The sequence below is a fragment of the Heterodontus francisci genome, chromosome 2 (assembly GCF_036365525.1).
Source record: "Heterodontus francisci isolate sHetFra1 chromosome 2, sHetFra1.hap1, whole genome shotgun sequence".
Classification (NCBI taxonomy): domain Eukaryota; kingdom Metazoa; phylum Chordata; class Chondrichthyes; order Heterodontiformes; family Heterodontidae; genus Heterodontus; species Heterodontus francisci.
Genome location: NC_090372.1, coordinates 24,080,768 through 24,105,124, shown reverse-complemented (window position 1 = coordinate 24,105,124; position 24,357 = coordinate 24,080,768). Strand labels below are relative to the sequence as shown.

Sequence of the window (24,357 nt, the reverse complement as noted above, 5' to 3'; positions counted from 1 at the left end):
ACTGCTCCATGTTAATGTGCTTGTATCCACTGGGAAGGACTGAGTGTCAGCAAAAAAAAAACTATACAGCCATTCCTGTATGGAGTTTGCAAATGAATAAGGAAAGAACATGCATTTAAATGGCATCTTTCACACCCTTTGGATGTCGCAAAGCACTTTACAGCCAATGAATTTTTAAAGTGTTGTAATTTTAGACAACAAATTTGCACATAGCAAGGCCTACAACAACAATTTGCATTTATATAACTCCTTAAAATTAAAAAACTGTCTCAGGATGCTTCACAGTAATCAGACAAAAATTGACACTGCTCAAAGATGTAGGTGTTAGGGAACATATTAAATGAGGAGAGAGATGGAGATGCGGAAAGGTTTAGGAAGGGAATTCCAGAAGTGGGGACCTAAACAGCTGAAAGCATGACTGCCAATGGTGGGGCAAAGTGGGTGAGGGATGCACAAGAGGCTTAAATTGGAGGAACACTGAGCTTTCAGTGGACTATAGGGCTGGAGGAGGAGAGAAATCAAGGAGGGATTTAAACACAAAGATGAGACATTTAAATTTGAGGCATTGGTGGAGTGGGAACCAATGTACGTCAGTGAGCACAGGTAATGGGTGAATGTGACTTGATAGGAATTAGTATATGGGCAGCAGAGTCTTGGATGAGCTGAAGTAGGATGGAAAATGGGAGGTCAGCCAGGAGAATATTGGAATAATCAAGTCGAGAGATAACAAAGGCATGGATCAAGGTTTTAGAAGTAGATAGGTTGAAGCAATGGCAGAGTTGGCTATGTTACAGAGGTGTAAGTATGCACTCTTGGAGATGGAGAGGATATGGGGTCAGGTCCTCAGCTCAGGGTCAAATAGAACTTTGAAGCTGTGAACAGTAGCTGGTGAGAGAGCAGAATCAGTGACTAAGGAACAGAGCTTGTGCTTGGAACTGAAGAGAATGGCTTTGGTCTTAGCAATGATTAATTGGAGCAAATTGCAGCTCACCTAGGACTAGATCTCAGACAAGCAGTCTGACAACATAGAGGCAATGAAGGTGTCAAGAGAGATGAAAGTAGGGTAGAGCTTGGTGTCTTTGCCAAGTGGCGGCATGTAGATGAGGAATAGGAGGGGGCCACAAATAGATCCTTGGGTGTTTCTAGAGGTGACGAAGAGAAGTCATTGCAGGAGATTCTCTAGCTATGATTAGATAGATAAGAATGGAACCAGGCAAAGGCAGTTCCACCTAGCTGGACAACGGAGGGGGATGATGTGGTCAGCCATGTTAAAGGCTGCAGACAGGTCAAGAAATTTGAGGAAAGATAATGCACCATCGTGCATTATCTCATAGGATGTCATTTGTGATTTTGATCAGGCCTTTAAAGTGTTGGGATGGGGTGGAAATCTGATTGAAAGGTTTCAAACATAGAATTGTAGGAAAGATGGGCACAGATTTGGGAGGCAACAGCAATTTTGAGGTCTTTGGAGAGGAAAGGGAGATAGTTTGCAAGGATAGCAGGGTCAAGGGTGGATTTTTTGAGGCGAAAGGAAGTGGGCCAGTAACAAATGTTATTGGGTGGGTGTCTTTGCCACCTGCTTAGGATCCTGGTGGTTTCAGGACAGTTAAGTAACAGGGTATTTTAACTGCCACTGGTCCTGTTTCTGCCCCTGTGGTTGGAGTAAGCAGACTTAGATGAAGTCTACTCATCCGCATACTGAAGGACATTGCTCCATTAATTGCGTTAGACTGAACGTACACTGTTGATGTAGAAAAACCGCTGCAAGCACAGCAAAGAATTGGAATGTACACCTTTCTTCATGAATTTTTAAGACTTTACAAGCTGATAACAGAAAGCAAGTTAAAGAAGATGTTATAACCAGCCCTTTCAAGTAGTGAATGGAATATTTGTTTGTGCATTTACTAGGACATAAATGAAGTGCTTTAAATCCTGACACTCCAAAAATGCCACCCCATTTTAAAAAAGAAAAAAAAAGACTTGTATTTATATAGCGCCTTTCACAACCACTGGACGTCTCAAAGCATTTTACAGCCAATGAAGTACTTTTTGAAGTTCAGTCACTGTTGTAATGTAGAAAATGCAGCAGTAAATTTGTGTACAGCAAACACCCACAAACAGCAACGTGATAATGACCAGATAATCTTTTTTATGTGATGTTGATTGAGGAACAAATGTTGGCCAGGACACCAGGAATAACTCCCCTGCTCTTCTTCAAAATAGCGCCAAAGGATCTTTTACATCCACCCAAGCTGGCAGAGGGGGCCTCGGTTTAATGTCTCATCTGAAAGATAGCACCTTTGACAATGCAGCACTCCCTCAGTACTGCACTGTGAGCCTTAATTTTTGTGCTCAAGCTCTGAAGTGGGACTTGTACCTAAAACCTTTTGATTTAGAAGCAAGAATGCTACAAGCTGAGCCACAGCTGACACTAAATGAGTTTATTGTTTCTCTAAATGGCAAATATTGAATTTGGGATGGTGCCATGGAAATGAAGGATCCCACTGATATTCTGGAGAACAAAGTGAGTGTTCTGCAGCTTTTATTGCATTGATCCATACATACAAACACTGCCAGCATAAGGACCATCATTTGGCTTCTCTGAAATTGGACAGGCTATGTATAAGTCCCAGTATATTGTTGAAAGAGGTATTAGGAGAGTGACATCTTCTCCACATTTTCTATGAGGTGTCAACTTTGGTTCAGTCAGTAGCATACTTGCCTCTGAGTCATAAGGGTGTGGTTTCTAGTTCCACTCCAGAGAACCATATGAAGTAGCCTGACTGTGCAGTACTGAAGGACTGCTGCACCATTGGAGGTGCTGTCTTTTGGATGAGATGTTTAGCTGAGGACCTATCTGTTCTGTCAGGTGGATGTAAAAGATGCCACGACATTATTTGATGAAGAGTAGGTGAATTCTTCCCAGTGTCTTGGCCATTATTTACTCCTCAACCAACATCTAAAACAAGTGATCTGTTGATTATCACATTGCTGTTTGTGGGACCTTGATGTATGTGCATTTGGCTGCCCCTTATCCTACGTTACAACAGTGACTATACTTCAAAAGTATTTCCTTAGTTATAAAGCACTTTGGGACGCCCTAAGGTTGTGAAAGTTGCTATACAAATGCAAGTTTGTTCTTTCTTTTTAATAAACAGATGTAACTGTGAAGTCTTCCTGGGAGCAGACCAAGAAATGAATCACAGCAGTACGTATTTAGCTGGATTTTCTCAGAATGAAGATATGTAGTGAACTGAGTATGAAAGCCAAAGATCTTGCCTGCTGCAATGCTGAACACTGTGGCAGTAACCAAAATTTTAAGTAACTGCCACCTGTGGGGTAGAGTTTCCATTTCGGGCACAATTGCGAAATGCTTGCAAGTTGTACACAAAATTGCACCCATTTTGAAAGGCGTTTTTTCCCTATGAGTTTGCACACAAACTCATTTGCATACTGGTAAATGCAAAATCTGTCATGAACCACTGCAATCGGGCAATGTTTTAAAATTAAAAATGTTTTTAAAAATTGTTTAACTATATTCTTCGATATATTTTAAGAGTGGTTACCAGGTGCATACTAGGTTGTTTAGTACAGCTGAAAACATGTTTATCATAAAATAGCAGTTTTCATCACAGTGTCAACCACTACCTATGAGCAACCTGATTTCAAATGACTGAAAATGACATAAAAAACATACAGAACCATTTCTTAACTAGATTGGGGTACAGTAGTCAGACTTTTAGAAAATGGACAAAATTCAAAAGCTTTTTAAAAGTTCCTATCAGTGTACTTGAACCCAAAAGAACCAAATTAATTTTTAGAGCCTCCTCAAATGAGTAATCAAAGAATTAGCAGAAATTTCAGTTGGTGATTAACACATCCTATGGGTAGAGCCAGTTTTGTGGGTGGTGCTTGCTTCTAGCGCAATAATTTTGAAACTAATGCAAAAGATCGCAGACAGTCGAGTTGCACTGAATGTAATTTGCGCTTAAAATTCCACAATCTTTTGCACTGGTTTTGCTGATTTTAGACAATTTAAGGCTGAAAACTCAACACAACTGAGTGGAAACTCCAGGCCTACAATTTATTCTCATGCCCAAAACTCCTTGGGCTGGATTTTTAAAGCCCACTAAGTACGAGAGAAGGTGCAAGCACAATTTCAATGTTCTCAGAGGTCAGCACTGGGTCCCACCCAACTCCTCCCACCCCCCACAACGCAATGCCATTTTTAAAGGGATGTCAGGAGGGGGGGAACAGATCAGGCACACTCCTCCAATTAAGTTCCTGTTGAGCTCATTGAAGAGTTCATTAACAGGCCTGTCAGCTGCAGTTTTTAATTTTCAAAGGTTGGGAATGCAGAGGACGCCATGTCTGGAACACCGTGGGGTGAAGGGGTGCCATGAGGGCTATGGGAAGGGCTCAGCTGCTTCAAAAGTGCCTCAGAGTGGCCATTGCTTCAGCTGTAAGACTTGCTTTTCTCAGTAGTGAGTGGCAGGAATCCCGAGAAGGACATGATGTTGGTGAACTACAAGCACAAATAACAGTATGGGAATATAATGTCGTGGCAATAATGGAAACGTGGCTTAAAAATGGTGAGGACTAGGCACTTAATGTACAAGGATATAAAAAGTGTTTGGAAAAGATAGAGAAGGAAAAAAGGGAGGTGGGGTGACAGTACTGATTAGGGAAGGCATTTTAGTATTGGAAAGAGGGGATGTCCTTGAGGGGCAAGGACAGGATCCATTTGGTTAGAGTAAGAAGCAAAACGGGTATGATCATGCTACTGGGGGTATTCTATAGGTCTCCAAATTGAGAGTGAGATTAAGGAGCAAATCTGCAAGGAAATCACAGAGATACAAAGAACAAAGAACAGTACAGCACAGGAACAGGCCATTTGGCTCTCCAAGCCTGCGCCGATCTTGATACCTGTCTAAACTAAAACATTCTGCACTTCCGGGGACCATATCCCTCTATTCCCATCCTATTCATGTATTTGTTAAGATGCCTCTTAAACGTCGCTATCGTACCTGCTTCCACCACCTCCCCCGGCAGCAAGTTCCAGGCACTCACCACCCTCTGTGTAAAGAACTTGCCTTTGCAAGAACTATAGAGTGGTGATATTGGGGGACTTTAATTACCCAAATATTGATTGAGATAATTTTAGAGTAAAGAGAAAGGAGGTGGAGGAATTTCTGAAATGTGTTCAGGAGAGCTTCCTTGATCAGTATGTTCTCAATCCAACTGGAAAGGAGGCATTGCTGGATTTGGTGCTGGGAAATGAGGTAGGCCAAGTGCACCAAGTGTCTGTGGCGGTACACTTGAGTAAGAGGGATCATCGTATCATAAGGTTTAGACTAGTAATGCAGAAAAGCAAGGAACAATATAAGGTAGAATGGCTAGATTGGAAGAGGGCTAATTTCAATGTGATGAGAAGGGACCTAGCCAGGATAAAATGGAACAAAAGACTGACAGGAAAAACTGTAACGGAACAATGGCTCATCAGTCAGGAAGAGATGCTTCATTTACAGGCGAGGTACATTCCAACAAGGGCAAAAGGTAGGGGAATGAAAAACAGGCTCTTTGGATGATGAGGGAGATAGAGATTATGATGAAACACAAGAAGAGGGTGTGTGATGCATGTCAGTTGAATTCTTCAAATGAGAACCAGGCCAAATGCAATTAGTTGAGAGGGGAGACGAAGAGGAAAATAAGACTGGCAAAGAGAGAATATGAGAATAGAATGGCAGTCAACATAAAAGAAAACCCAAAAATCTTACCAGCATGTAAATAGTAAGCCGGTTGTAAGAGATGGAGTGGGGCCTAATAGGGGCAAAAAGGGTAATATATGCTTAGAGGCACAGGGCAAGGCTAGCATACTTAATGAGTACTTAGATTTGGTGTTTACTAAGGAAGAGGACTCTGTAGAGGCAATGGATATAGTAAAAATTGAGAGGGGTGTACTCTGAAGGCTGGCTAGGCTTAAGGTAGATCAGTCACCTGGTCCAGATGGATTGCATCCCAGGTTGCTAAAGGAAGTTGGGGGCGGAGATAGCAGAAGGCTTGCCATAATGTTCCAATCTTCACTAGAGATGGGGGAGGTGCCAGAGGATTGGACAGTGGCAAATCTGATACCTTTATTCAAGAAAGGGTGCAAGGACAGTCCTAGCAACTACAGGCCAGTTAGTGGTAGGTAAGTTTTACAAACAATAATCAGGGGAAATAAATCAATAGGCACTTGGAGAGGTTTGAGTTAATTAAGGATAGCGAGCATGGATTTGTAAAAGGCAGTTCATGCTTGACCAATTCCATTTTTTGATATGGATTTTAAGAAAGTATTTGATAAAGTACCACATAAAAGGCTGGTTAACAAAATTGAGGCTCATAGAATAGGAGGGTTAGTGTCCAACTGGATAAAATTTGACTTAAGGACAGAAAACAGCAAATCATGGTAAATGGTTGTTTTTCAGATTGGGAGATGGTAAACAGTGGTGTTCCCCAAGGGTCAGTGCTAGGAACATACTTTTTTTGCTATATAGAAATTGGATCTTGAAATGCAGAGCAGAATTTCAAAATTTGCCAATGATACCAAACTTGGAGGAGTGGCAAACAGTGAGGACGATACAAACTGCCTGCAAAAGGACATTGATAGGCTAGCAGAATGGGCACACAAGTGTGAGGTGTTGCATTTTGGCAGAAAGGATAGAGCAAGGCAATATAGACTTAATGACAAAACTAGGTGGTAATGTGTGTTGTGAAGAAGATGCAACGTGGCTTCAAGAGGATTTAGACAGACTTATTGAGTGGGCGAGAACATGGCAGATGGAATATAATGTAGAAAAATGTGAGGTTATCCACTTTGGTAGGAGGAACAGGTGTGCAGAGTATTTCTCAAATGGTAAGAGATTTGAAAGTGTTGATGTACAAAGGGACCTGGGTGTCCTCGTCAGTAAGTCACTGAAAGCTAACATGCAGGTGCAGCAAGCAATTAAGAAGGCTAATGGTATGTTAGCCTTTATCGCAAGAGGATTTGAGTGCAGGAATAGCGAAGTCTTGCTTTAATTGCATAGAACCTTGGTTAGACCGCACCTGGAGTACTGTGTGCGGTTTTGGTCCCCTTACCTTAGGAAGGATATTATTGCCATAGAGGAAGGTTCACAAGACTTGTTCCTGGGTTGGTGGGACTGTCCTATGAAGAAAGATTGGGGAAACTGGGCCTGTATTCTCTAGAGTTTCGAAGAATGAGAGGTGATCTCATTGAAATCTACAAAATACTTAAAGGGATAGACAAGGTAGATGCAGGTAGCTGTTTCACCTGGTTGGGGAGTCTGGAACCAGGGGACACAATTTCAAAATGGATAGGGCGGCACAGTGGCGCAGTGGTTAGCACCGCAGCCTCACAGCTCCAGGGACCCGGGTTTGATTCCGGGTACTGCCTGTGTGGAGTTTGCAAGTTCTCCCTGTGTCTGCGTGGGTTTTCTCCGGGTGCTCCGGTTTCCTCCCACAAGCCAAAAGACTTGCAGGTTGATACGTAAATTGGCCATTATAAATTGTCACTAGTATAGGTAGGTGGTAGGGAAATATAGGGACAGGTGGGGATGTTTGGTAGGAATATGGGATTAGTGTAGGATTAGTATAAATGGGTGGTTGATGTTCGGCACAGACTCGGTGGGCCGAAGGGCCTGTTTCAGTGCTGTATCTCTAATCTAATCTAATCTAAAAATAAGGGGGAAGGCACTTAGTACCGAGATGAGGAGAAATTTCTTTACTCAGAGGGTAGTGAATCTTTGGAATTCTCTACCCCAGAGGGCTGTGGAAGCTCAGTCATTGAGTATGTTTAAAGCAGAGATTGACAGATTTCTAAAAACCAATGACATAAAGTGATATGGGGAAAAAGACATTGAAGTGGATGATCAGCCATGATCATATTGAATGGTGGAGCAGGCTCGATGGGCTGAATGTCCAACTCCTGCTGCTATGTTCCTATGTTTCTGTGGCGCGGTCCTAAAAAGTGTGCAGGAACAGAGGGACCTGGGGGTATATGTGCATCGATCTTTAAAGGTGGCAGAACATATTGAGAGTGCGGTTAGCAAAACATATGGGATCATGGGCTTCATAAATAGAGGCATTGAGTACAAAAGCAGGGAAGTTATGCTGAGCCTTGATAAAGCTCTGGTTAGGCCACAACTAGAGTATTGCATCCATTTCATGTCACCACACCAGAAAAAATGTGAGGGTCCTTGAGAGGGTGCAGAGAAGATTCACCAGAATGGTTCCAGGGATGGGGGATTTTAGTTACAAGGTAAGGTTGTAAAAGCTGGGGTTGTTCTCCCTGGAGCAAAGGAGATTGAGGGGAGATTTGATAGAGGTGTACAAGATTATGTCAGGCTTAGATAAAGTGGACAAAGAAAACTGTTCCCATTAACTGATGGTTCAAGGATTAGGAGACACAGATTGAAGGTTTTGGGCAAGAAATGCAGGGGAAAGTGAGGAAGAACTTTTTTTACACATTGAGTTATAATGACCTGGAACTCTATACAATCAATGATTTCAAAAGGAAATTGGATGGTCACTTGAAGGAAACAAACTATGGGGATTGAACAGGGGAGTGGGACTGACTGGATTGCTCTGTGGAGCTGACATGGACTCAATGGGCCGAATGGCCTCCTTCTATGCCATAAATGACTCTATGACTCAATGGGGGAGGATCAGAAAGTAAGAGAAGAGGAGGAAGAGGGGGCAGAGGGGGATAACACAGAACAGAGTTGTGCCCCTGCTGCATGATGAGGTGGCCTCCTCCTGCCACCCTCCAGGAAGAGGACCTCCCTCCTCTCCCTCGTGGCCTGCAGCATTAGATCCAGGTCAGCCTCGATGAAGCAAGGGTCTGCCCCATCCCTAGAGCCAGGCCTCCAGCTCCTCTGTGACATCTCATTTCCCTCCAATAACAAAACGCACTGGCAGTCAGGTGAGAGTTGAACAGTGGGAGCCACCCAAACCTCACCATGTGGCCGTAACAACTTGAAGAGAATAAAAATTTGCAAGGCTATGGGAAAAGGGGAGGGGCACTAGCTGAGCTGCTCTTTCAGAGAGCTAGCACAGACATGGTGGGCTGAACGGCCTCCTTCTGCACTGTAAAATTCTATGATTCTATGGTGCGATGGAAGGTTTTGGCACAAAACACAGATCTCTCCCTCAGGACAACAAGTAGCCTCAGTGATGGCTGCCGTGGGGTGTCTACTTGAGCTCCACACTTGATCTGACCCATCTCCATTTTGAATCCCACTGGCTGTAAGTGGACAGGAAACCCATTCCCATACCAATTAAGGGATCACCTATTTGAAAGTTGTAATCTGAATCAGTTTCCCACCAGAGGTGGGTTGCTGACCCAAAACCAGACCCAGTTCCTATTTCCCACCTCCAGGAAAACCCAGACCCTTATTCGCCTTAGTTACCTGTGGCTTATTATGGGCCTGTAAAAGAAACTCAACTTTTACGAAAAGAACAAGGGAAAGAAAAAAGAACAACAACAACTTGTATTTATTTTGCACTTTTATTGAAGTAAAACACTTCACAGGAGGGCAATCAGGCAAAAAATTACACCGAGCCAAAATACACTTGACCAAAAGCTTCGTGAGAAAGGTAGGTTTTAAGGAGCGTCTCAAAGGAGGAGAGAGTTAGAGAGGTTTAGGGAGGGAATTGTAAAGCTTAAGGCCTAAGTAGCAAAAGGCACGGCCACCAATGGTGTAACGAAGAAAGTATATTGCATATAAAGGGAAAATACCACCAAAAGAAACATAGCAGTCTCCCCAGATTTCAGAGGTCACAAAATGAGATCATTCTCAACTTTATAGACGGTCAATTTGAAACCCATCACTTTTGTAAGGCAGTGCAAGATTTGCGTGTTTGACTGCTGACAACAGCTCTCCTTTGATCTGACTCAGAGCCTTTAATTATCTCTCTTCCCTCGAGGGACATCTGTCTGACAGTCTGATAACAAATGATGTAATTGATCACTGACCAACCATATGTTCCATGCTTAACCTTAACAATGCAGCACCCAAATACTGCAGTGACCTCAAATGAAATACACTTGAGAGAGAGCTTGGATTTTTATCTCTTAATAATCACAATCCACTTTCAAAAATAATCATTTAGTACTGTGAGATTCCAGTGAAACTGGATTCAACAGTGGTAGCCAAGAAAAATCAACCAACCTCTCTGTACGGCCAGAACAATATTCCTCTAACACTTCTCAAGCAGCAAATGAACTATTACCAGGTGTATACTGAGTCAGCGGCGCTTGAGATGGCTTGGCCATGTGAGCCGCATGGAAGATGGCAGGATCCCCAAAGACACATTGTACAGCGAGCTCGCCACTGGTATCAGACCCACCGGCCGTCCATGTCTCCGTTATAAAGACGTCTGCAAACGCGACATGAAATCGTGTGACATTGATCACAAGTCGTGGGAGTCAGTTGCCAGCATTCGCCAGAGCTGGCGGGCAGCCATAAAGACAGGGCTAAATTGTGGCGAGTCGAAGAGACTTAGTAGTTGGCAGGAAAAAAGACAGAGGCGCAAGGGGAGAGCCAACTGTGCAACAGCCCCAACAAACAAATTTCTCTGCAGCACCTGTGGAAGAGCCTGTCACTCCAGAATTGGCCTTTATAGCCACTCCAGGCGCTGCTTCACAAACCACTGACCACCTCCAGGCGCGTATCCATTGTCTCTCGAGATAAGGAGGCCCAAAAGAAACTTCCCAAACATTGTTAATGCAGAGAGAATAGCAGAAGAAAATCACTTCAGAAAAGCAATGCTCCAATTTCAAGTGGGCAATATGGGTGAAATTGTGTGCTGATAGAATATTTTCAGGAGTTAGGACTGTTTCCAGTTCCCGACCTAGCACAGGTTTGCAGTGTGCACGCTGGTGTGATCTTCTGGAATTCGGCCTCCAAATTGGCCACCTCCATGCCTGCCATCTAATTAAGGACAGTGGGTGGGTTCCTGAGGCTGCAGGCCCAATCAGAGGGCCTGCAGCTTTGGAAGGCAGGCAGCCCCACTGGGAGAGGTGGGCGCTGCTCATGCGGAAAGGAGAGCATGAGGGCGCCTCAAAATGGAGGCACGCTTGGTAGCATTAATAAAATTCAAAAATAAAGAGGTCTGAATCCAATAGGGCCATCGGGGTGGTGGAGAAACCCCGCTGGAGGATTCGTTTTGGCAGCAGGATGGCCTTATCTCCCATCTTGTTTCTGGCCCTGCCTTCAAACCTGCCTCCATGGAACCAGGAAGATTCCGCCTTGGAATGGAATGCCGCAAAGGTGCATTTGGTGTATGAGGAATTTGGCATTTCATTACCCCTGGCCCAGTCATTGGGGCCTGGAGTCTCTGGCCTGCTGCCAGGGGACCACCTCTGTGGAGCTGCCAGGCTCTGCACTCAGCGGGAGTCCACTCCGTGCTGGGAAGGTGCTGGTGGACTAGTCATTTAATTGATCATATTGGCTACCTGCTGCTTCTGGCTGGGTAACAGCTGCCGATGTTCACCCGCCTCGGGCAAGATTGCTGGGAGGTAGCAACACATTGGGGCGCCGACTGGTTGGCCTTATCTCCCATCTTGTTTCTGGTCCTGCCTTCAAACCTGCCTCCATGGAACCAGGAATGCCGCAAAGGTGTATTTGGTGTATGAGGAATGGCTCCAACTAAGCTGAAAATGTGGGACGTGTGGGAGTGTGTCATTCAGATGGTGAATACAATCTCTGGCTCAACTAGCTAAAAATGACGAAAGCCAATAAAAAAGATAAAAAAGGAAGAACGTTAGGAAAAGACCTATTACTGTAAGGTAGTAGCACAGGAAGAATATTCACCCGCTGCGAATTTTAACTTTTAAAAGATATATCTCAAACAGCCTGCATGGTGAAATATGAGCAAAAATGTAGCAAGTAATATATCAGAACTGAAAATAGCTGAGTTCTGGACATTCCATTATTTCTGCCACAATGGCGGAAAGGATGAAAGCAGCGATGAATTTCCATGGACCAAATCACCCTGTATCAATCCTCACAGATGTTATGTTTAAAGGAAAGCTATTCATACATTGGAAGGTGCAAAATGTGCCAAGTGCTGGATCCACACAGAAAAGCACGGAATGCTTGGAAGGAATGAAATCTTCAGAGGTTGGACTAAATTGCAAAATTCAGGGGCCTCCACATTTCCCACATATGTGCTCTTTCGAATAGCCCAGGCACAAAGAAATGCCTTAAGATAAAGCCATCATGACTGCTGCCTGGAAAGTGGAGCTTGACCTTTATGATCTTTGTTACTGAACAACTGGCCATTAGACATCTGGACATTGATTGATGAGAACATGATATGGGCCATGAAAACCATGGGGCCCAGATAGTCACATGGGCACCATCAATGACATCCTGGACTTTGGAGAATCCTACAATGTGGCAAAATGCAGGGCCCTCTCAATCTTCTGTTGAGTTTCCAGGGAGAAAATTGTTTTACCCTTGTGCTGAATGAATTAGTGACTTGTCTGATGTTTCGGTGCACTGCACATTAACTGATGTTCCCATGTTCCCTGCGACAGTAAGAATGGGCCTAGGGCATAAAAGTTCATTGGAATGGTACCATTGCTGTTAGTGGAAATGATCTGTAGGTCAGCTTTGAGAAGATTACGCAACTCCGTCAATACCGCGCTCATTCTGTGAAGGCAATTCTCATCAGATGTTAGACAAGTGGTTATCGTATTTGACTGGCAGTGACTACATTTACAAAGTACTCATTGGCTGTGGAACGCTTTGGGATGTCTGGAGGTCATGAAAGGCACTAAGTTTGTTCTTTTTTAATATCCTCTTGAAAATCCTCCATTAGCTTAGAAAAGCCCCTCTGGTACCATGCTAGCAACAGAAAATTCTACTGCCAAAGCTTTGTGCCTCCTAAGGTTTCATGCCTCTTGCTATTTTACATTTTGTCTAAAATCAGCATCAGGTAAGGCATTTTGTCTTGTCATAACAGTTCTGCAGTTCGAGCTAGTTCAGAGATGAATTTCTTGAGTCTTTAACTTACCCAATGATGTTTTGCTCTGGGAACTTTGGGACGTCCTGAAGTCATGAACACTGCTATATAAATGCAAATTCTTTCGTTTTGGCAATGCTCGATGCAAACAGGGAGGACGCTCTTCCTTTCAGTCAAAGAAAGTTACTGTACTGGCTGTTGATTGTGTTGTGTGATTGCCTTTAAGCATGATATACCTTTAAGATCTTAGTATGCTCATGAGCTATGTGCCAGGATGCAATCATGTGACTACAAGCCTGAGTCTCACTCTGCTACTGTAATACTAAGAGGTAAGCCCTGTAAATAGTTAGCTCTGTACTGTATATACTTGTTAGCTGTTAATAAACTTATTTGAGATCTTGAATCAACTGAACTCCACGCATCTCATTGATGTTGCATCAGACAACATAAAAAGCTTCTCATTACAGATTGTTGCAGGTTCAGATGGGCTGGCATGAAGGTGATAGTTCCCTAATTCTTGGTCAGCATTCCCAATATTTGTGACACAGGGCTGGAGTGGTTTCCTGACTTCCCGTCTCACAGGATTTCACTATACTGTACATGGCCCCCTGCTAAATTACAGAGTACTTGTAGTGCTGGCTGCCAGGCAGAAGCCTAAGATGCTGAGAGTACACACATCTAAAAAAAATTGTTACTTTGTCAGAACCCTTTAACTAAATGAATGAAGTACTTTTCTGCTTCTGCTTTCTATTTCCTGGAAGTCAATCCAATATGAGATCCGGTTACCATTATGATATAACCAAGGCACGGCAGACTGGTGCCATCCAGTTAATGGTAACAGTCACTTGCAGGAATGTTTGCTGAAGCATCAATTAAATCCCCATGAACCCTACAGTGCACACTTAGGGCTGAATTTTATCAGCCCATTGCGGGTCCTGGCGGTGGCACCAGATGAGGATGGCACACGGCTCGGCACGTGTGTGGCTGGCCTACCGCGATCACATGGCAGCCTGCCCATTTGAATGCAGGAGGCGTGGGGCCTGTCCCATTGGAGGATGGGGGCAGGCAGCAAAATGCTCATGGCGTTGTCAGCGGAGACAAATGCGCTGCCAGCCCTGCTTAAACTGCTGCTTTACTGAGTAACTTTGCTGCTTCTTTGCCTTTGTGCTGCTGTGTTGCTGACCCCTCTGGCTGGAGCCCCTGTGCTGCTGACCCCTCCCCCCTCCCCAGCTGGAGACCCAATGGTGCTCTGTTGTTTACCAAAGCCTCATAAGGCCAGGAGCCGAGCGGAGGAAGAGGAACAATGGCTGGAGGAAGACACTGGGTGATCCCAAGGTTCAGCGATGACTCCCTGTGGATTCTCCTCCAGACTGTAAGGGAAAGGTGGGATCCCCTCTTCCCAAGGGACGGCAGGAAGAGATCCTCCTGCCTGACAAAGCAAGTCTGGACGCAGATCGCAGAGAAGGTCAGCAACACTGGGGTCACCCTATGAAACTGGGTCCAGTGCCACAAGAGAGTCAATGATCTCCTTCGCTCTGCCAAGGTGAATCCTCGATACCCATCACATCTTTGGGGCTTCCATGTGGTCACGTGGGAGGAAGAGTGACATGATCAGGAGTGGCTGCAAAGGGGGTGGCAAGGGACTGATGCAGCAGTAGATCATGTCAGATGCATGGCTGTAACTCCAAGACAGCTGACCCCGCCAAAGATCTTTGAGAGTGGACTTAAGGAGGAGGCATTCCAGAGACTCCACGAGGGGCCAAAGGGCTGCCACCAGAACAATTGTCCTGCTGATCTCCGTAGAAATACTAACAGTGTCCTTCTTTCTGTTTGCAGGTGAAAACGGCCCACAACACTAGGGAAAGAGGGAAGACTGGAGGTGGGATCCCATTATATCCAAGAACTGACCCCGGCAGAAGAGGAGGCCCTGGAACTAGTGGGTTCCCAGGGTGGCCAATCCATATCAAATGGAGAGACTGGAGTGTCTACCCAAGACAGTGAGGAGGCATTGTGTTCATGTGGCAACCACTGCCCTTCTAGAGAACCACATTACACATGGTTGGCATGGGCAGATTCATGCAGCAGAACCCCTAAATGTTTGTGTTTTCTTAAGTAGGTCGTGGCACCTCGGAGGGAAGATCGTCTGCTGACGCTGCTGGAATCCCATCACACCATTCCCCTGCACCCTCCATCAGTGCAGATACTCTCACCCCTGTGGGTATGTGCTCGGGCTTAGATTCAGGGTTACAAGCGGGTGAGAGCACCACACACTACAGCTGACAGAGGCTGTGACAGGTGAGGCCACTGACAGTTAAACTGTGAGATACCTGGCCCATGCTAAGCTTTGTACATGCCCTGTTCAAGAGGCTATGTGGGGTACTGGACCACTTTCCTGGCCTATCCCCATATCCCTTGATTCCCTTAGTGCTTAAAAATCTATTGCTTTCCATCATGAATAAACTCAGTGACTGAACATCCACAGCCCTCTGGGATAGGGAATTCCAATGATTCAGAACCCCGTCATTGAAGAAATTTCTTCTCATCTCAATCTTAAGTGGCTAACCCCTTATACTGAGACTGTGATTCCCCCCTAATTTCGGACTCTGCAGCCAAGGAAAACAGCCTCTTAGCATCTACTCTGTGGAACAACCTGTTGTGTGGTACCTTATCGAATACATTCTGAAAATCCAAATATACTACATCCACTGGTTTCCCCTTTTCTACCCTGTCAATTGCATGAAAGCATGTTTGCTCTGCCTAATCATATTATGATTTTCTAAGTGCCCAGTTACGATATTCCAATAATAGGATCTAGCATTTTCCCTATTCCTGATGTCAAGCCAACTGGCCGATAGTTCCCTGTTTTCTCTCTCTTTCCTTTATTGAACAGCATTTGATACCTTCCAATCCATGGGGACCATTCTAGAATCTAGGGAATTCTGGAAGATCAAAACCAATGCATCCACTATCTCCATAGCCACCTCTTTTACAACCCTAGGATGTAGGCCACCAGGGATTTATTGGCTTTTAGTCCCATTAATTTCTCCTGGATTTATCATTATTACAGGCTGCCTGGTACATCACTGACATTGATTTTTCAGTCACTGACTCTCCATTTGAGCATGTGCTGGTAGTGAGCCACCTAGTGGTTGTGTGGCAACAAACGCGACCTTGTGAAATTAATGACGCAAGGATTGAGTAGGAGCTGTAAATTAGAGTGAGTAAATTCAATGTCAAATTGGGCACAGAAAGAGAAATAAAAAGAGGGAATGAAAGATTAGATTGTGAAAGAGAGAGACAGAAAGAAAAAGTTTAAAAAAACTTTTACTTCTTCAAAATTTCCAAACAATAATTCATATGAGAAGGAATGAGACTCCGCACTTATAATAGTTAGTTTTCAGTGCCAGAGAAGTCGTTTGTCAGTAATTAACACTGATCATATCTTTAAAAGGGTACTTAGACTGGAATGGACAAGATTTAACTTTCTGTGTTTAGTTCAGTTCATATCTACCTCTGAAATAAAGCAAATTCGCACTGCTCAATGCATTTCAATGATGAGGCTGACAGTGAGATGGCATTTTTATGAAGCTAACATGTAGTGACATATCTTAGACAGCAACTTTTGGATATTTGAGTTTAACAGTGCATCTACCCCTTGCTTGAAACTGCTGTACCACGTGTACATAAATAATGGCCAGTGCTATGAGCCTCACCATTAATTTGACAGGAAAATCTAGCCCAAATCCTTCACTGTGTACCAAACAGTGGTGGATAGATATCTCCAGTGCAAGATGAGGATGAAAGTACTGTATAGAAACTACAAGGCAGTGAATCACTGAACAATAGATATTTTTAAAATATCACAAGCTTATTAAGAGTACTCAGAAGATTGGGAATCCATCAACACTAACTACACAGTCGAACAGTTAAGTATGAAAAACTCTAAAGCAACTTTTAATGGATCTATAGCAGCTGATCATTGCCCTAGAGATGGAAATACAATGATCTGGTCTCACGTTAGCTGATGGAACTCTGAAGATGTGGCTTCTCCTTGTCTGTGGAGATGTGAGCATGATCTGCACCTCTGTGAAAACCATAGGGAGTGGGAGAGTTCATTTGTTCATTCACTGAGCAGGTAAGAAAACATAATTGGCTACCACCGAGCTCCATGTATAAGTAAATGTTAATCAAAATGGACTGAATCGCCTTCTTCATCCATTATTACCTTATCCAATATCATCTGTTAAGCTGATATTGGGATGGAGGTTGAAGAACAATGTTGGCCAGGACACTATGAGAACTCCCCTCTTTCTCTTCAAAATACTGCTTTGGGATCTTTTGCATTCACCTGACCAGGCTGAACAGGCAGCATCAGTTTAATGTCTCATCCAAAAGACAGCACCACTAATAGTACAATCTAAAAGTGATAAACTTTTCACTTTATTGATGCAGAGTGTAGGAATAATGTTTCTGTGCAAAGACAAAACAGAACCTTATGGGGATTTAGTGCCACCATAAACAGAACCGCAAAGTAGGATCATTCAGATCTACCCTGTAGGTCTGTGAGCAGCACCACTGCAGAGTCAAATACAATAGTGACTTTTAATGTGACAGGCATGTTAACAATTGGATGTGGGAGGCAAATACTTCTCAACAGACTTCAGACCTTTTAAAACCATCCATACAGAAGTATCAAGTCACCATAGCAGTGTTCTTCTCACTGGAAGATCAACGGTAGGTTCCTCTGTCATACTAGGGCAGTATTAAATCTTCAATGACCGTTTGTGTCTGTTACGACCAGGTGAGAAAGGGGTCCAGGGGTTCCGTCTCAGCCTTTGCCTAGTTTAACTGTAATAGAGTTTAATTTTAAAAACACCGTGTTTTTAGCTCCCCCTCAGTGAATCCTTGTTCACTGCTCTCCAATTGTAAGGCAAAGAAATCAATCAGACAGGTTTTCTTAGATTTAAGCAAGAAAGGTGTAAGTTTATTAACATGAAACTCTAATTCGGTTAACAACTACGAATATGTGACACGACCACGCTAGCATACAGACGCGATAAACACAGATGCAGATAGAGACAGAAAAGTAGAAAGAATAAAGGGGAAAAGTTTGAGGCAATAGCTGGGATTTATTTACGGTCCTTTCAGTTCGATGTAGAGTCTTTGATTGCCGTTATGTCTTGCCGTTTTGTTGGGTCCCAGTGCATGCTTTAAAATGTATTTCGATGTAGGAGTCTTTTCTCTCTTGAGGTTTAAGTGACTTTAGTGGATCCAGAGATTCATGAGAGAGAGAGAGCTAGCCAGGAGAGAGGTTCTCTTCTTCCAAGTTCAGTTGCAATCTGACCCAAACTGTCCTGTGAGCAGTTCAAAACCAAAAACCTGGGCCATCAGGTTAATCATGTGACTACAAAAACAAGAAATGCTGGAATCACTCAGCAGGTCTGGCAGCATCTGTGGAAAGAGAAGCAGAGTTAACGTTTCGGGTCAGTGACCCTTCTTCGGAATCGGAAGGGTTCCGAAGAAGGGTCACTGACCCGAAACGTTAACTCTGCTTCTCTTTCCACAGATGCTGCCAGACCTGCTGAGTGATTCCAGCATTTCTTGTTTTTGTTTCAGATTTCCAGCATCCACAGTATTTTGCTTTTAGTCATGTGACTAGTTTTTTAAAACAAACTCCTGAGTTTGTGGATTCTCCATCTTAGCAGACACCCTGGAATGCTGGCTTTCTTACACATTCAATGTCTAATGATTGAAATCCATTTGGGTTAATTGGCTCAGGGAGTCGTTCTATCGTCTCCAGGCACTGTCTCTTAGTATGCAAATATTTTCCAGCCACTGCTGATCTCTTTAAACAAGTCATCTCTTCCTTCCAGCAACAATTTAAAATTAATACAAGAAATGCTGGAAATACTCAGCAAGTCTGGCAATATCTGTGGAGAGAGAAACAGAGTTAACGTTTCAGGTCAATAACCCTTCATCAGACCTGACCAGAAATGTTAACTCTGCTTCTCTCTCCACAGATGCTGCCAGACCTGCTGAGTATTTCCAGTATTTCTTGTTTTTATTTCAGAGTTCCAGCATCTGCAGTATTTTGCTTTTATTTAATTTAAAATTAATGTTCATATGACAAAATTAATATGCCTCATTCTCGGCAGGTGGAGTCTTCTTGACAGTGTCCCAGAGACATGTACTTTTGTGACTGATGCAACTTTGTTTCTTTCAGTTACTCCTTCCTGACATTATGAGAAAACAGTGCAATGCTGAGGTTTCATCATAACATTGGTGAAGCTAAAGCCAACATTGTCACCTCACTTTAGCTGTCAGTTCAACTCCCACTGAGGTTCTAACAAACCAGTCGCTCACTGGATCAACAAATGTTCTGTCAGTGGAGCAAATTGCGAGCATGAATTGTATAATAATTTGCTGCTTAAATTAATGTAATCAAAAGACATTACCAGGAATGTAGCCACATAGTCAAACAGGATTCTGAGGAATCATCATTTTCTCTCTCGAAAGCCTGAATTAAATGAGTTGATGGAGATTTTCTATCAGGCTGTTATATTCCTTAAATGACTTCCGATTTTGTTCCAAGAAATCAACTCTCAGTCCTTTCTTGAGGGTCTTAGAAATATTATTAATTTTCTCTTCAGTGTTTTTGAAGTGGATATTTTTTTCACTCAGAACATATCAGGGATATGCTCTTACATTTAAGGAATGAAACCGGATGGACCACCCTGCATCAAACTAGGCATCAGAAAAGACAATGGCAAACCCAGACCTGTCGACCCTGCAAAGTCCTCCTTACTAACATCTGGGGGCTCGTGCCAAAGTTGGGAGAGCTGTCCCGCAACAGTCTGATATAGTCGTACTCACCGAATCATACATTACAGACAATGTCCCAGACACTGCCGTCACCATCCCTGGGTATGTCCTGTCCCACCGGCAGGACAAACCCAGCAGAGGTGGTAGCACAGTGGTATACAGTCAGGAGGGAGTTGCCTTGGGAGTCCATTGACCTCAGACCCCATGAAGTTTCATGGCATCATTTCAAACATGGGCAAGGAAAGCTCCTGCTGATTACCCCTCTCAGCTGATGAATCAGTACTCCTCCATGTTGAACAGCACTTGGAGGAAGCACTGAGGGTGGCAAGGGTGCAGAATGTACTCTGAGTGGGAGACTTCAATGTCCATCACCAAGAGTGGTTCGGTAGCACCACTAATGACTGAGCTGGCCGAGTCCTAAAGGATATACCTACTAGACTGAGTATGCAGCAGGTGGTGAGGGAACCAACAAGAGGGAAAAATATACTTGACCTCAGCCCAACCAATCTGCCTGCTGCAGATGCATCTGTCCAGGACAGAATTAGTAGGAGTGACCACCGCACAGTCCTTGTGGAGACCAAATCCCGTCTTCACATTGAGGATACCCTCCATCGTGTTGTGTGGCACTAGCGCTGTGCGAAATGGGATAGATTTCGAACAGATCTAGCAATGCTAAACTGGGCAGCCATGAGGCACTGTGGGCCATCAGCAGCAGCAGAACTGTACTCAACCACAATCTGTAACCTCATGGCCCGACATATCCCCCACTCTACCATTACCATTAAGCCAGGTGACCAACCCTGGTTCAATGAAGAGTGCAGGAGGGCATGCCATGAGCAGTACCAAGCAACCTCAAAATGAGGTGTCAACCTGGTGAAGCTACAACCCAGGACTACTTGCATGCCAAACAGCATAAGCAGCATGCGATAGACAGAGTTCAATGATCCCATAACCAATGCATCATATCTGAGCTCTGCAGTCCTGCCACATCCAGTCATGAATGGTGGTGGATAATTAAACAACTAACTGGAGAAGGTGGCTCCACAAATATCCCCATTCTCAATGATGGGGGAGCCAAGCACATCAGTGCAAAACATAAGGCTGAAGCATTTGCAACAATCTTCAGCCAGAAGTGCCGAGTGGATGATCCATCTCAGCCTCCCCTTGAAGTCCCCAGTATCAAAGATGCTAGTCTTCAGCCAATCCGAGTCACTCCACGTGATATCAAGAAACAGCTAATGACAGTGGATACAGTGGATACAGGAAAGGCTATGGGCCCTGACAACATTCTGGCAATAGTACTTGTCATGCAGGCCTTGGGCTGATAAGTGGCAAGCAACATTTGTGCCACACAAATGCCAGGCAATGACCATCTCCAACAAGAGAGAATCTAACCATCTCCCCTTGACATTCAATGGCATTACCACCGCTGAATCCCCCACTATCAACATCCTGGGGATCACTCTTGACCAGAAACTGAACTGGACCAGCCACATAAATGCAGTGGCTACAAGAGCAGGTGAGGCTTGGAATTCTGCAGTGAACTCACCTCCTATCTCCCCAATGTCAGTCCACCATCGACAAGGCACAAGTCAGGAGTGTGATGGAATACTCTCCACTTGTCTGGATGGGTGCAGCTCCAACAACACTCAAGAAGCTTGTCACCATCCAGCACAAAGCAGCTCACTTGATTGGCACCCCACCCACCAGTCTCAACAATCACTCCGTCCACCACGGACTCACAATGGCAGCAGTGTGTATCATCTACAAGATGCACCGCAGAAATTCACCAACATTCTTTCGACAGCACCTTCCAAACCCGCGACCTCTACCATCTAGAAGGACAAGGGTAGCAGATGCATGAGAAAACCACCACCTGCAAGTTCCCCTCCAAGCTAGACACCACCCTGACTTGGAAATATATCGCTGTTCCTTCACTGTCGCTGGGTCAAAATCCTGGAACTCGTTTCCTAACAGCACTGTTGGTGTACCTACACCCCAAGGACTGCAGCAGTTGAAGAAGGCAGCTCACCATCACCTTCTCAAGGGCAATTAGGAATGAGCAATAAATGCTGGCCTAGCCAGCGATGCCCACATTGCACAAATGAATAAAAATAATGAGTGTTATAGCCAATCTCACTAACCCCCACAGGGTCTGGTCAGTCTTTGTAGTATCAGGACCCTCTTAACTGAAGTCAACACCCAAAGCATGTCTCTCCAGTGTACAGTTTGAAGAAACTGTTAAATGCATAGCTCTTTCCAGCTTCTGTTGCTGTATGCTATCTCATGATTACACATTTCTCCTGATATCTAATTCCTGTTATCCTTCTTCTGTCTCAGTCACTGTTCTTAGTCCACTGCTATTACACTGGCATGAGCTTGTTATATATGGTAATATAAACAGCATTTTTTTTTAAACTTAGGGCAACCAGATAATAAGTCTAATCTTCCCAATACAAACATTGACTTTGGAAGCCATGAATAATTGAAATATTTATCCTTCTCAGTGGGGTACACATTCTTATAAGTACTGATACTTGAAACTTTGAAGGGGAAATTAAGCATCTGAGACTTTCTGTTTGATGATATTATGCTCGTAATTAACAGATGAGTAAACAGTTGACTGGTTAAAAGATCTTCTACTGCATGTGAATGCTAATGATGGTTTTGTTGTTATAGTTTCTGTATCCCAGTTGTTGCTTCCATGAAACTCAATGAAAGATTGTTTGTTCATAAGTCATTTGACCTTCTCAATGTTGCTATTGCATTAAACTTAGACAGAACTCTATTACCTGTATCCTAAATAACATAAAGTCCCATTCACTCATCACCCATTTGCTCACTAATCTACAGTAATTCCTTTTCCGGGCCACCTCAGTTTTAAAACTCTCATCCTTGTTTTCAAATGCCTCCAGGGCCTCGCCGCTCTCTAGCTCTGCAACCTCCTCCAGCCCTGCAATCCTCTGAGATCTCTGCACTCCTCCAATTCTGTCTTCTTGTACATCCCCAGTTGTCATTATGCCACCATTGGCAGTTGTGCCTTCTGTTTCCTCTGTCCTAAGCTTTGGAATTCCCTCCCTAAATCTCTCTGACTCTCTAGCTCTCTCTCTTCCTTAAGGTGCTAATTACAGCCTATATCTTTAACCAAGCTTTTTGTCGCCTGTCCTAATACGTCCTTACGTGGTTCTGTGTTACACTTGATCTGACTACTCTGCTGTGAAGCACCTTGGGATATTTTATGACTGTACAAATGTAAGTTGCTGTTGTAAGAATTCAAGCTCTTAGTTTAAGATGTCAAATGAACCTCTGCTGTATTACATAACACATCAATTTTAACTCAGTGTGAGCAGAGTGGGTCCAGTGGGCGAGCACCTAACACAGCCCTCTCGCTAACCAAAGTCCTGTGCCATTTTAACTCCTGAACCTCACTTAAATACATCAGGCTTGGCACCTGCCCAAACCAGACGTCAATGGTACCATTGTGAAGAAGACCTTGGACGTTCTCCCCGATGTCCTGGCCAATATTTATCCCTCAATCAACATCACGAAAACAGATTATCTGCTCATTATCACATTGCCATTTGTGGCAGTTTGCTGTGCGCAAATTGGCTGCCGCATTTCCTACATTACAACAGTAACGACACTTGAAAAGTATTTCAGTGGCTGTAAAGCACTTCAAGATGTCCAGGGGTCGTGAAAAACACTATATAAATGCAAATCTTTCTTGTACTTTTTTCAAAGACTTGAAGCCAGCTGATGGGATTTGTGGAAGAGGCAACAACTGAGGACCTATGGGGACAGTCCCTGACCTGTCAGGTAAGTAGATCAGAGAGGAGAGAAGGGGTGGCAGTCAGCAAATGTAGTTGGAGGAGTGGGGAGGGAAGCTCAGGACAGGAGAGGCCCTCATGTTCCTTGTAGAGCCCAGAGGCAAGCTATAGAAATTACTTACCTCTCGGCCCTCTTCTGGACATGCTGCTTCTTGGTTTCTGGTTTCCATGTTAAGGCCAGCAACCTCATGACCTCATGGCACAAAGTTTCCTGAGACAAAATAGGGAGAAAAAGGTAGAAAATCCAACTGTTGGGTCTTAAACGGGAGGTTAGTTTTTCATTAAGTGTTCAGCAAGGTCACCAACTCAAATCTTCTCAGTCAACAACATCCCTAATATAATGCTGTAATGATTACTGCAAATGATAAAAGCTCTTGTATTATTTATGTCACAATGTAAGTCTAGAGCTTGACTGCATAAAGTGGTTTTGATACTGCACTTTCTTCTGAAACAATCTCTTACCATCACCTTAATCCCCAAGGTACTGTTAGTATCCTCTTCTGACAGTGGCTGGTGTTTCCCATTATCCCATATGTATCTAATAGAAGCCATTTATGAACCATGTGTTTATAACTAAGGCTTGATTTCTCTGCCATTATATGGAAGTTCAGTCTGGATTCCATCATCAACATTGCAAGACAACCAAGCTGACAGATACCTTTCTGCTTAGGCCCATTTAAAAGAGAGTGCTTCCTTT

At 43.9% G+C, this 24,357-nt stretch overlaps 1 protein-coding gene across 2 annotated transcripts in view; it reads right to left on the bottom strand.

Annotated features, from left to right (window-relative positions):
- Positions 1–24,357, bottom strand: part of nkd2b (NKD inhibitor of WNT signaling pathway 2b) — a 242,074-nt gene that overhangs the window by 158,076 nt on the left and 59,641 nt on the right. Inside the window, exon 1 of one of the 2 annotated variants that reach the window (XM_068055647.1) lies at positions 23,783–23,805. The exons of the other annotated variant lie outside the window; for it this stretch is intronic. The gene's annotated coding sequence lies outside the window, so the exon portion shown is untranslated. Of the gene's footprint in view, positions 1–23,782; positions 23,806–24,357 lie in introns of those variants that run through there. 2 annotated transcript variants of the gene reach the window in all.